The following is a 13,372-nucleotide window of genomic DNA, read 5'->3' as shown; positions in this document are numbered from 1 at the left end:
AGAAAACATCCCCTATCGAACGTTCAAACCCGTCGTGAGCCTTATGTATTGATCAGGTAGACGGAATAATCCGAACCTATATTACTTTAAAAACAATGACTAGAGAATTGCTTTGATCATGTCAGACAAAAGACGACCCAATGAAAGGTTGTATTTGCAAACAAAGTCATTATAACAGCTGCATGATTATGAGAGGCTGAATTTAATAGAGGTTGTTGAAATTAACTTTTAATAGTAGCTTGCATCAGTTTAAAAATTGATGGTATTCACAGCATGCTCTTGCGTATTGCATCAGTTGGGAGACATCATCACCATATGTAGGTGATGTTGGAATATTACGACAAAAAAAGGGAAGATTATCCATAGAGAATAGTACATACTAAAATCCATTTGTCATTTCAGCCCTAGTTGCCCGAGTATTGAAGGCTGATACGGGGCCCGAGAGTTGATTTGACATATGACAAGGATTTAAATGTGTAGTTTCAGTTTTTATCATGTATTAAAACTACTTAATAAGTGAGAGCATGTATTTTGATTTTGATTTTGCATTTTTTCAAAGCAGTTAAAGAATGTTTGATGCATGTAGATACAGTTTTTTTAGAAAAAAAAATAATGAAGGCATCAATTTGATTGTCAATATAAAAGTTATTAGGTAAAAAAAAGAAAATGTTTAGTACATTAATTTTAATGAATTGTAATGAATAATTTAATTAACTTTTTAGCTTTAGGCTTTTCTAAAAAAAACTCGTAAATTGTATCAAAACGCCATCTTTCTATATATTTTAATAGGAAAACATTAAAATACTACCAAAAACTATACCGCATTTACAGTAATATTGCATTAAAACCACGTAGGCAAATTCTCAGAAACAAAATATCAAATTTTGAGAGTATCTTTTCTCGTAAGATTTTTTTATGCAGTAAACCCTCGACCTACCTTAATATATATAATGACAAAGACCTTCAAATGATAGAAGCATATGCCTGTAAAAAAACTATTTTGTCGTGTCTTCTGTGTACAAACAGAAATATCTGCCAGATATCTCTGTTACAATTAATTATGATCGACCACAGAAATTTACGTAAATTTATGTATCTTCTTAAAAATAAAAAAAAGAATGAGCATAGTGAGATTTTTTTCAAAAATGAAAATAATATATTTTGTGAAAAAAATGATTTTTTTTTTAGTTTTAGAAATTACCAATAAAAGAAAAGTTGTTTGTAAAGGAAAGCGAACTCAAAATTATATATATATATATATATATATATATATATATATATATATATATATATATATATATATATATATATATATATATATATATATATATATATAAAATCCAAGTCAGATTAGCTTGGTTTTTATTGTTTGAACTTTTTTTGTAAATATCGCGGTCTTTAAAGTGCGCAGATAGTGCGCACGGCCCAGGGTTCAAATGCCATAAACTTTTAAATAAAGTGTACTGATTAAACTGATTATTTTCTTTATAAAACAAGTAAAAGCTTGGTAGAAATTAAATATATCGCAAATAACGTGGCTATCGTCATTTTCTGATATCTTTAGTATTGCTTACTGTACAGACAGTGTAAATATTACTTAAAAACCGCAAGAAATATGTTTCAAATATTGACAGAAAAACGACGTCGGCCATCTGAACGGAACGTCTAATCGTAAAATTATGTTTTAATATGGTTGAAACGACGTTAGAGACAAAATATATTCATTCAAGGAACTTGAAATTATTGGAATTTTTAGTTCATTAATTTGAAATTGGTATATACGATTTTTCAACGGTGTGTACAATTTCGGAGGCACTACAAAAAGTGGAAACCACAGTTATGTGATGAGAATAGGACATCCCTATTCATGACGTTGCTATAAATCTAGTTCAATGTCGGACTGGGCTGTGCACCCTGTGTATACGAAGTGTTTATATTGATGACGCTCGGAAATTATCGTGTATTGTTTTGAATTTTAAAAAAAATAAATCAATTATGGTCTATACATAAATTTTATTGCATTCAATTGGCAGTGTGGCATAATAAAGGAAATGTAGCGTGTGTCCATGAACATGTGATAAAAATTCAAAATCCATTTTTTGACGTTATCATGAAATTAGCTTTACGTCAGACTGGGGCGTGAGGTTTGAATATACAGAGTATTTACACCTACAACGTTCATAAAATAGAATGTATTGTTTTTATTTTGATATAATTTACTTAATTATGGTTTGCATTAAAATATTGTTGTACACATTTCCAGTACGAACTCTATTAAGAAACTTAAAGGATTTGTCCGCTAACTTTATGGACAACCCTCGTATACACGTATTTCTACAAAATGAATGTTAACTTTTTAGAAAGAACAAGAACCACGAAGTATTAAAATCGGCTATGGCATCAATATAGTAGAAATGTTCTCAAATAATGCTCCTTTTAAATATTTTTTGACATCATTATTTTTCTAGTTTTTTTTCTTTCAACAGTAGTCTAAATATAGTATTGCATTCCTAATCAATATCATCACTTCATAAAGTTGACATTATATACTTGAACGTCAATTCGTTAATATAATTAATTAAGAATGTAACATCTGTACGTTAATGGAATAATTAATGATAATAAATAATGAATTTTCCATGAAGTTTTGAAACCTTGGCTAAATAATCTTTTTGTCAAATTTGTAGCTTTTCTTTATGACTTAAAGAAGTGCCAAATATTTGTTATGTACAAGGGTTATCTGTTAAAATCGTGGACAACGCGTTTTTAATGTCAAATAATAAAAACATTAAGCTTATATTTTCAGCAAATGTTAATCTTTCATATTTGAGTAAAACTTAAATGCAGCTCATGGAATAGTTTAGTTGCAGAATGTAAATAAACATTAAAAAAACACGATGTAATGTCTGTCAATGCAGACTTCATAACATACACAAATTTATATTTTGTAAGGTTGAAAAACAATCAATTTCAATTTATGTACAAGTCCTGGAAGTAACATCCGACGAAATCTTTGTATGTAAATTCTTCTAGGTTAGTCTGAGTCTGCCACTTAATCAAGAGAAAAAAAAAATCTTCAAGTCTCCAAAACGATCTCCCTTTGATTACATAATGACCATGGAGATGGAACACAAAAAGCAACAAGCAAATAAGTGGGGGAGAGTAATCATCATTTGACAACTTTTTAAAGCAAGGGTTTTTCGTCTTTTTTTTTTTTACACCAAAGACAAAGTAACATATTTTAAATGGAACAGATGCATAAGGAGACTTTTACATATTTTAAAAAGCAATATAGAATCATTTTCTTTTCTATTAATGTAATTAACACTGTTGTGGTAGGTGCTGGTACACTGTGGTGGTAGGTGCTAGGAGATTTGAGTGGAAGGAAAAGTAAAAAAAAAAAATCGATGTGGTCACACCACTCAAACAAAATAAAAAATAAGCTCCATGAATTTATTTTAAATTATTTTTTTGTAATGGCATTATTTATTTTGTTCAAAGGGGATGGTCACTAAAAAGATGTGATCCAAAGACAAAAAAAGAAAAGAAAGAATTTTGTAAATAAAAAGGAGCAAAATGCACGTCTTTTGACGTTAACCATATAAATAAGACGTCATCAAATAAAAAAAAATGCATTAACTTTTCTAAGTTCGATACGTTAGGGTAATATTGTTATTTTTCTTCACTTCAGTTTAATTTTCGTGAAAAAAAAGTTAGGCTGATTTATCCCATCCCTGGCATTATCTCGTTGTGGTAAATTTAATAAAGTATTTTTATTTTGGAGGAAAATGATGTGTTCATTCAACATTACTTTAATTTTACATTTAAGAATTTTATATTTCAGAAGGTTAGATTTAAACCGGCAAAGAATAACTCATGAATGTGATCTTAAAACATCGATAAGATAAGCTATCTCAGTGTACACTTATATTGAAGAAAACAATAGAATAGACTATTGATTTCAATTATATTATTAATAAAGATGAGTTTAGTGAGACCATTATGAAATATTCAAACAGGAAACTATATCATACAATGACAACAATTGTTATCAATATTGCAATTTGCAATGTAGTGTGTATCTACTTAGAATTCCTTAGAATAATTAACTTTTGATAAAGCCTGTTAGTGTCAATACACTTATTCGCACACCATTTTATTACAGAATAGTGTTTCCCAAGAACTATGCACAGTATATTATGTATTATGAATGGAACCTTTTTATTTGCAAGATAGAAAAAATCAACATTTCACAAAATGGAATATTTTTTTTATTCAAAACATGACGAAAGCAATTATGTCGTTTTTGATGAAAACTGATCTTTTCCCGGTCGAGATCTTTAAGAGCAAGAAATGCATGTATAAATCTAGGAAGTAGAATTTCTGTTACAAATTAAATAATTGTTGAAATTGCTCAAAATCCTTTATAATTTTATACAATACTTGACCTTTACTGTTCTCCTTTAAACATCTGTTAATAATTACAATCTCGAATAATACAAATAATTCCACTCACTTTATTCTGGAACCTTAGTTGACAAACCAGTCAGATCTCGTTTATTTACTGTTCCACTGCTGAGTGCCTTTAGTATGATGTCATAGTCAGATTTCTTTTTAATGTCAAGTACAAAAAATGATCAAGCAAAAGAAATCACAACAAATTTAAAATAATTTGATCCCACATGAGAGAGAGAGAGAGAGAGAGAGAGAGAGAGAGAGAGAGAGAGAGAGTCACCTGAACATTTTTCACACTTTTCCTTACTTCAGTGTTTTTCTTTACTCTTCATATTAATCAACAATGTTGATTTTAATGTTAAATTAAAGAAGATAATATGATATACTTTAATTTTTTGTAATTTTTATGTTCATTTGCAGCAATACATGGGAAAAAAAAATGATTTTTACTTCTTAACTTTTTGATTTTCAAAACTTGTGATAAATTTTTAGATTAAAAACAATAACCTATTTCCTAGGTCTTCTTTAACAACCTCTTCACTTCTCCTGATAAAGAGGATCATAGACAGTTATGTTGAAGCGATGTTTCTTATAAAAGATTGTATAAATCGAAAATGACTTTTTTCCATAAAAGAAAAAATAATAACTTACCTCCCATAGCAGTACTTCTTGAAGTATTAAAGCTGATGTCCGTCGATATGGACATATGCATCACTTGTCAGATACTACAAATTTTACAAAAAAAAAAAAAAAAAAAAAAAAAAAGAGAAATAATAATAATAAAAAAAATTAATGAAAAAATGAATTAAAGAATATGGACATTGCTATCTAAGCGTGCAACCTTGTCGCCTAGCTTCTTTGATACAAAATCATTCTTGTTCGTACGTCTTTGAATTGCAAATATGCAATGTTTGAACTGCGGGTTTATTAGAGTGGAGTGGGAATAAATCCAGATTTAATTATAAGCTAAATTTACCAATTCTCTTTACAATAATGTCAGGATGACTTATAAACTGTTAAACTTTTTTTTTACAAAACCCATTTTCGATGACTATATCTAAATTTTGAAATCTTAATTCAGAAATCATAATATTTAGGAATGGAGGTTTCTAATTCGTACCCCCTATATTGAATTATGACAGACTTGTTTTAAAAATTTCATTACGCATTTTTTGAAAACACGAACTAAGAAATCTGTATTTTGAACAATTCCAATTTTTGTCCTCCGATATTTTAAATCAGAGAATTTCGATCGTTTAAAAATAAACAAAATGGAATTAAAATGGCTTTGATCTATTTGCTCATTTTCCAATGTTTTGACATGAAATAAAATTGAAACGGAAACAATGCAAAAGAAACTGGAAGACTCACCAGGTATCTCAAATGAAAAATAGTTTCGCAGATAGAGACCTTTTTACTAAATTCATTAAATATGATATACAGTTTTACCGACCAAACTACAAGGCTTAAAATATTCATTCACAAGTCTAAAAGGACAAATAAAAAGAACCTTTAAAGGAAAGAAAACAAGCAAGACAAAATTCTAAATAAAAATACCCCGTATGAGCAATATCCGTAATAGACCTTGTACCATCGAGTGGTACATGAGCCGGAGTATGTTATGGAGTAGTAGTGACCGTGGTAGCCGCAGTGTACAGAGGCAGCATCCAGCTGTGGTGGAGAGACACAGAGAACTGCCACAATTAGGAAGAACACCGTTACCTTAAATAGAAAGAGTAAATCAATCTTTATTATGTTTAGCGTAGGAAATGAGATTCATGAGAGCATAAACAAGTTATATAAGAAAGGAAAAAAAAAAAAAAAAAAAAAAAAAAAAAAAAAAAAAACTCTTGTTATATTTCAATTTCAACAGTACCATCACAGAAGCCATTTTAGGAAAAATTTCTTCTCCTCTAAAAAAAAAAACAAAAACAAATAAAAACTTCATTATTTAAGCTTGATGTAGAAGAAAAATCTATCTGATACATGTGTAATGATGTATGGAAGTAACCACATCGTGAATAATATATCAAATTAATATTATTCGAATTAAAATATATCAACAATTCAATTCAGCAATGTAATTTTAGTTTTCTTTGATAATCAAAACATAAAATTAATTCTTACCGTTAAAAAGACTGTAATTGGCCACAAATCAAGGGGTATTTTTAAACATGTGTTAAAAGTTTAGCAGGAAAATCCGTAAGAATATTTTGTCAGCTTGCCTCTTATGTAACATATCTAGAGAAAACAAACATATAAAACGCGGAAAGTCCGGGACCGCAACAACCCAAATATATTTTCTAAAATCTGATATTTCCTTGACAGCTTGTCTTACGTAACAACCTTTTATCCATGAAAAAAGTGTACAGGATGGCGAATTTGTGAAACTCATACAACGCCCACACTTGAATCTTTCTGGAATGTTTTGCAAAGAAATTGCATAAAACATATTATTCCTTGCATATGAAGAGGAATAAGAATGCTCATGGCACTGGAAGGGTTCAGTAACCCCTTTCCAAATCAAGAAAAAAATATTTATAAAATTCAATTTTATTTAAAAATATAATTTCCAAGGGAAATAGTTCGTGTTTTGCAATAATTAATTTTTTTTCTCAATCGACATTTTAACGGAAAATAAATGGATTTTTCAAATTAGAACACTGTATTGAAAAATTATGAATGTTGCTGGGATGAGTTAGGAAACAAAATAAAATGTAAAAAAAAAATGATGATAATAATGTTCACAGAAATTGGCGGATTCTTGCGTGCATTCTAGTAAAAAAAAAAACAGTGGCAAAAATACAGTGTTTGTTATGGTTTAGATAGTTTTGATATATAAATTTGGTCTCTGATAGGAAGATGCTTAGTACGAAGGTATCGTCTCATTCTAGAATCTTGGTATGAGGAAGTGATCCTTACCTACGCAAGTTCCTTGGTATGAGCATAGATAAGTCAATAAAACGGGGGAAAACTATATTTTTGTTCACAGATATTTTATAATTCACGATTGCATTGTTACAGTAGTAAAAAGAAGACGGTGTTTGTAGTAGTATAAATATTTTTATATTAATTTAGTCTTCTGATTAGAAAATGTTAAAAAAGAAGATATCATCGTTCTAGAGTTCTCGGGAGTTGATTTTTGCTTTGTGGGTAATGTGATCCCATTGCTGGTTATGTCGACAAATTCTCGGCATGAGGACATATAAATGGATTTCCCGTGTCACAGTAGATGCTTGCACGAAAAAAAAAATAAACTACATTGTTCAAAGGCAGTCAGTGCCGATGTTGTAGAGCAAAACTTCCCTCAAAAGTGAGACTTCCTACGGAAGTCTCGCTCCAGAGCGAGCCTTCCCCCCTCTAGGGGGATTTCCCATTCTAAAGACATACTTCCACCATAAAGTGTCGAAACATAGTAAGTACACGCGGGGGATGCTCACTCTAAGGCATTACTCCCCCCTTCCCCTGCAATGAAGATTTTCTCTTGCGTGATATGATTCCCTTGTGTGAAGGCTAAGGCTAAGTTTAGAGCCATGATTTCTTGAAGAAGTCTGCTTGTAGAGTGAAACCTACCTCGATAATTTTTAAATTTGTCAACTTATTGAATAGGAAAGGAGGATATAAATATAATGTTTTAAGCACTGGCAGCTTTTACAAAATCAGTGTTGATACTGTATTATTAACTTCCATTTCACATTACATCAGGTAGATGAGTAAGATGTACAGAACAAAGGGTTGTATTGATATACATGTGATATACCATGTGGGGCATTGTTATTTTGTAGTGCTTTTAATTTGTTAACCTGATACAAATGCTCATATAAATTTTTCTGATCGAAGAGGGTCCCTCTTCCGTCTGTCTGCTGTATGGTGTGCGTAAACTTTTCACATTATCGACTTCCTCTACAAGAACCACTGGACGAAATTCAACCAAACTTGCCACAAAGCACCCCTTGTGAAGTGGAATTATTTTTGTTGAAATGAAGAGCTACATAACATTTCAAGGGGAGATAATAAAGAAATCGTAATATTTAAGAAAATATCTTCTTCTCAAGAGCCGCTGGCCTAGAAAATCTGAAACGTATGTTAAAGCATTCTTACATAGCGCAATTACAACTGTGATCAAATTATGGCCCCGGGGATAGGGACACAATAAGAAAATCAACAATCTCGCTAGAGTGATGTAGAACTATTACAAGTAACATTATATGAAGAAGGGAGAGTGCTATGGGGGTGAGGGGTCTGACTCTACTATTTGTGGTAGAGGTCTTCCCGCGGGGAAGTGGGGCTTTAAAGTGAAACTCGTTTAGTACGAACACGGATATAGCAAATTTACAGATATAGCGATTTTTTAAAATCCCAAATTCAATTTTTTTTTGCTAATAACTCCTTGTAAACTTTTACGGATATAACGAACTTGGGTATTGCGAATTTACGGATATAGCAAAGTAATTTTGTGTCCCCTAGACGTTAAAAATAATTTCATTTAGCAACAAATTGCTGTGTATTAGTATTCACTGACCATGTAACTATTTTTGAATTTTGAATATATATATACACTCTTTTACCTGGTTCTTTGTTGTAGACTTACTGTTCAAGACAGCAAACTGTTGATGCACGTGTGAATGTAGGCATATCTGGACTAACGTGATTAGATACGCTTATCGTTTATTTTTCATTGCTCCAATTATTGCTCTGTACGAAGGGAGATAAACATCCTTAAACCAGATTTCACTTCTAAAGCATAAAATAGGGCGAACAAGTGAGTCAAATAATTTTCAAGACAAATTCACAGGTAAATGTGTGAAATTGGAGAAAATTTTTCATAGGGAGAATATTACTTTCAAGCCTTTCTTAGACAGCTGTATTTTTCCTTTGATTAAACTACCTTTGTGGTCAATTATTGTTCCAAGGAAATAATATTCTTTTACTTCTTCAAGAGGGTGATTATCATAATAAAAAACAGGGGTTGGTTTAAATATTTTTTGAAAAGTTAAAACTTTTGTTTTTGTAGTATTAGCAGGTAGTTGCAAATTTAAGCAATAATTCTGCAATTTGTTCCGTGTATTCTGTAAACCACTATGCGACTCTGAGAGCAGAACAAGGTCATCTGCTAAGCTTAAGGATGTACAACACACCTACCCCAAAAATTTCCTGTCGTTTAATTTTCGCTATTTTTGTATGTCTTACACATGACAATATCTACTATGCGTATGTACATCTTGGTCAAAATCGTTCGAGCCGAATTTGGACAGGAAGTTCCTAAAGTTACCCCCCTCTAGCTGATCACGAGTACCAAAAAAATTCAACCAACTAACTATAAAATCCCTTATTTTAAAATATTTAAGGTTAGCCTAGCTGTCAAAATTTGCTGAATCGTTTGTTTAACTATTAAACACACAAACAAAGTGAATTTGTAGAGGTACACTTCGACAAAAACGATTTTGAAGAATTTAAACTGAAAAACTATGGCTTATTTTTGCATTGAAAAATGCGTGATTTTCAAATGAAATATTTTTTTTATGAAAAAATATATCGTTTAATTTTGAAAAAAAAATAATTACTTCTTGTAACTGATGATCAAAATGTTCTTGATGATTTTTTGAAATTTTTTTAAACGACGCGATTTGAATTTATAGCGGAAAATCTCCCCTCCCCCTCTCTCCGTAAGTTACATTTCTCACAGCGTCTTTCAGACTTGGGACGAAAGCAATGCTATGATACTACAAATACAAATTCCTAGCTGGAAAATATCTTTTACTTTTAAAATGTAATGTACATGATATTTATCACAAATATGAAACTTTACATTTGCATTTAAATGAAGATATAGATAAGCAATTTCTGAAATTTTAAGACCCCTCCCCTCCATTCTTCTCTGCAATGCAGGACATTCGAGCTTGGGAAAAAAAAAAAAAAAAAAAAAAAAAAAAACATCAGTTACGTCTGCATAATATATATAATTGGCATAGTGAACTCCTAAAGTAATGTCCTTCATTCGTGTATACAGATTAAATATTGACTACTAATATTTTTTGTTATTCTAAATAATAATAAGTTGTTTTTAAGTCAAATAACTTATTATTTTCATATTTATATACTAGGAATTTTAATTTTTTTTTTTTTTTTACATAGATTGCTTAGGTGTTTGGCTCACTAGGAAAAATACATTGAAAAGTAATCGGTAGAAGTGCACACAATTAGTGCAAAATATTACTTAATTTTTGTGCGCGTTATTTTTGCATAAATTTTCCATTAATGTGTAAAAACATTTTTTAAAGTGAAGTTACGATCAAGAAAACGGTTAAGACAGCTTCAATTCCATCTACAATGTATAAATGTATATAATATATATTGACTGCAAAGAAAAATAAATATGTCAAAATGTTAGAAATAAATAGTCCGTTTTCAATTACCTAGAAAATAAATAATATGCAGCCCTGCATGTCCTCAAAAACTTTGAAAATGAATAATTTGCCTATGCCGGGTGCTACCCCCCCCCCCCCCCTTCCCCTTTGTTTCCTTGTCAAACTCAAACTTTTTTTTATTGAAGATCTAGAAGAAAAACTGACTGCACATGAAATTCTACTTAACTGCTGATTAAAACTGGTTCATTGTTGTAGATTTACTGTATAAGACAGCAAACTGTTGATACACGTGTGAATGTAAGCATATTTGGACTAACGGTGTTAGATACGGTTCAATATACACAGTTTAAGTTTTTACCTGTGCACATGTGATGACAATACATGATCGAAATTTTCAAATGGTTTAGAGTAAATAACGAAAGCATAGAAAGACGTCAGTCTAGATAACAAAACCATGGCGTTTCTTAAAAAAAAAAAAAAAAAAAAAAAAAAAAAAAAAAAAAAAAAACTTGGATGAACACTCATCCACGGACTAAACATTAAAAAAAATTAAACTGGGCTTTATGTGTAAATTCCAGATAACATATTTTACCTGCAGGTTTCAGTGAAAAAAAGCAAATGAAATGGGAAAATGCTTTAAGTAAAAATTAATTCTAATGTATTTCCAGATTTTTTTTTATTACGTGTATTAAACTGAAAATTCCGTGCAAAAATGTGGCGATCGAACTTTTTGACAGTATGTTACATGTGTATTGGCGATAACATCTTGGGTTGGTCAGAATAGTGTAAACCAACACATGTTATTTATATATACATCGCTTTTATTTTTTTTCCTAGTGACTGAGAGGCGTTTACATTTTAACATGTCCGGTTTCAAATTGACAATTCAGTTCGTAATTTTTTTCTTTTTTTCTTTTTTCTTTTTTTTGCTAAATCTGTAATCATTTCTCCCTAAAACTATTACTTACATGAATAAAAAATGATTTTAAGGGCTTGATTTCGGAAAATAGCACAGAATCCTAACACATTTTTCAATGTGTCTTGGTTTCCGAGAACGTTCATAGAGACAAGAATGGGTAGATAAAAGCTATAGAAATAAACGATAAATTAATTAATTCACTTTTATTTATTATAAATTGTACACGAAAATATTACGATGCTGTATTTAATATGAAAAGAAAAATGTTAGTCAAGCAAAACCCGATCATGCATAGCAAATAAGGAATCGCCTCACACTCTGTTGAGTTGTTTTGAAGTCGTAACTAGTTTTGAGTAGTTTCCTTCTATTAACAGATGTAAGTCCAGATGCATGGTACTTAATTATAGTATTTTGAATCTCTAGGGTAATTTTCCATCCTTCTCCAACGGGCGCTGCGTCAAAAGAAATAAAGAAAAATATACCTACTGTAATTGGTCATTGCAAGATCGGGGCGTGACTTGCATAATTATTTCAAAAATTATTCATGAACGGTACGGTTCGTTTTGTGCACAGTACGGTACGCTTCTTGCACGGTACAGTTCGTTTTGTGTGCGATACGTTTCGCTTTGTGCACGGTACGGTACGCTTCTTGCACGGAACGGTACGGTTCGTTTCTGAGAAGTAGTAGCACGTTTTAGGGTCTGTAACTCTGCACCTAGTTGAAGATTTTCAAAGAATTAACACATTTTCACTATATTATCAATAGCACCCCTCCTTCTTTCCCTTTAAAGTCTGACGACACGTTGCTCGAATATCTGTTTGGTTTTTCTTCATAATATACAACAAATTAATCATAATTATCATTGACCTGTGATTTTTAAACTTTTTTCAAAATGTCTCAGTATATAAGGACACCATTTTTTTGATATTGACAATGTACTAGTGATTTCCAATAGAATTCTTTAGTAAATAGCATCCTCTGGTATCTTGCAAAAATGCCTGGTAAGGTACCTTAATTTTTTGTGAGGAAACTTGTTAAAGTAGCAGTACTTCAATGACAAACTCTTGGAAAAAATTATATATTATTGAGGAACATGTCGTCTGACCTTAACAAAACCAGGACCCCTGACCCTGGTTTAAAAAATTTTGTAAGAAGCAACCTTGCTCATCATATATATGCTCTTTGTGTATCTGCTCAACACCAAGGAGCAGACAAGATGATTTAAAAGAATTAATGCATTTTCTCTATATTATCAATAGAGCCGCGCCCTTACTCCAGAACATCTGACCACGGGGCCATGAAATTCACAATTCTGGAAGAAGCACTCTTGCTCATCATAACTATACACTAAGTTTCTTTGCCTTTTTACCAGGGGCAGAAAAGAATATTTCAAAGAAAGTGTGCTTATTAGGTCACCTGAGCTGAAAACTCAAGTGAGCTTTACTGATCACCTGTTGTCCGTCGTCCGTACGTAAACTTTTTGCATTTTCAACTTCTTCTCAAGAAACTCTGGGTCAATTTAAAGATGGTACAAAACATCCTTGGGTGAAGGGGAGTTGAAATTGTTTAACTGAATGGCCACGCCCCCTTTCAATAGGGGATAATAAAAAAAAAAGAAAAATAGGGTAG

The sequence above is a fragment of the Saccostrea echinata genome, unplaced genomic scaffold (assembly GCF_033153115.1).
Source record: "Saccostrea echinata isolate AGI-Se365-2 ecotype Australia unplaced genomic scaffold, CSIRO_AGI_Sech_v1 ptg000003l, whole genome shotgun sequence".
NCBI lineage: Eukaryota > Metazoa > Mollusca > Bivalvia > Ostreida > Ostreidae > Saccostrea > Saccostrea echinata.
Note: the sequence above shows the minus strand (reverse complement) of the source record.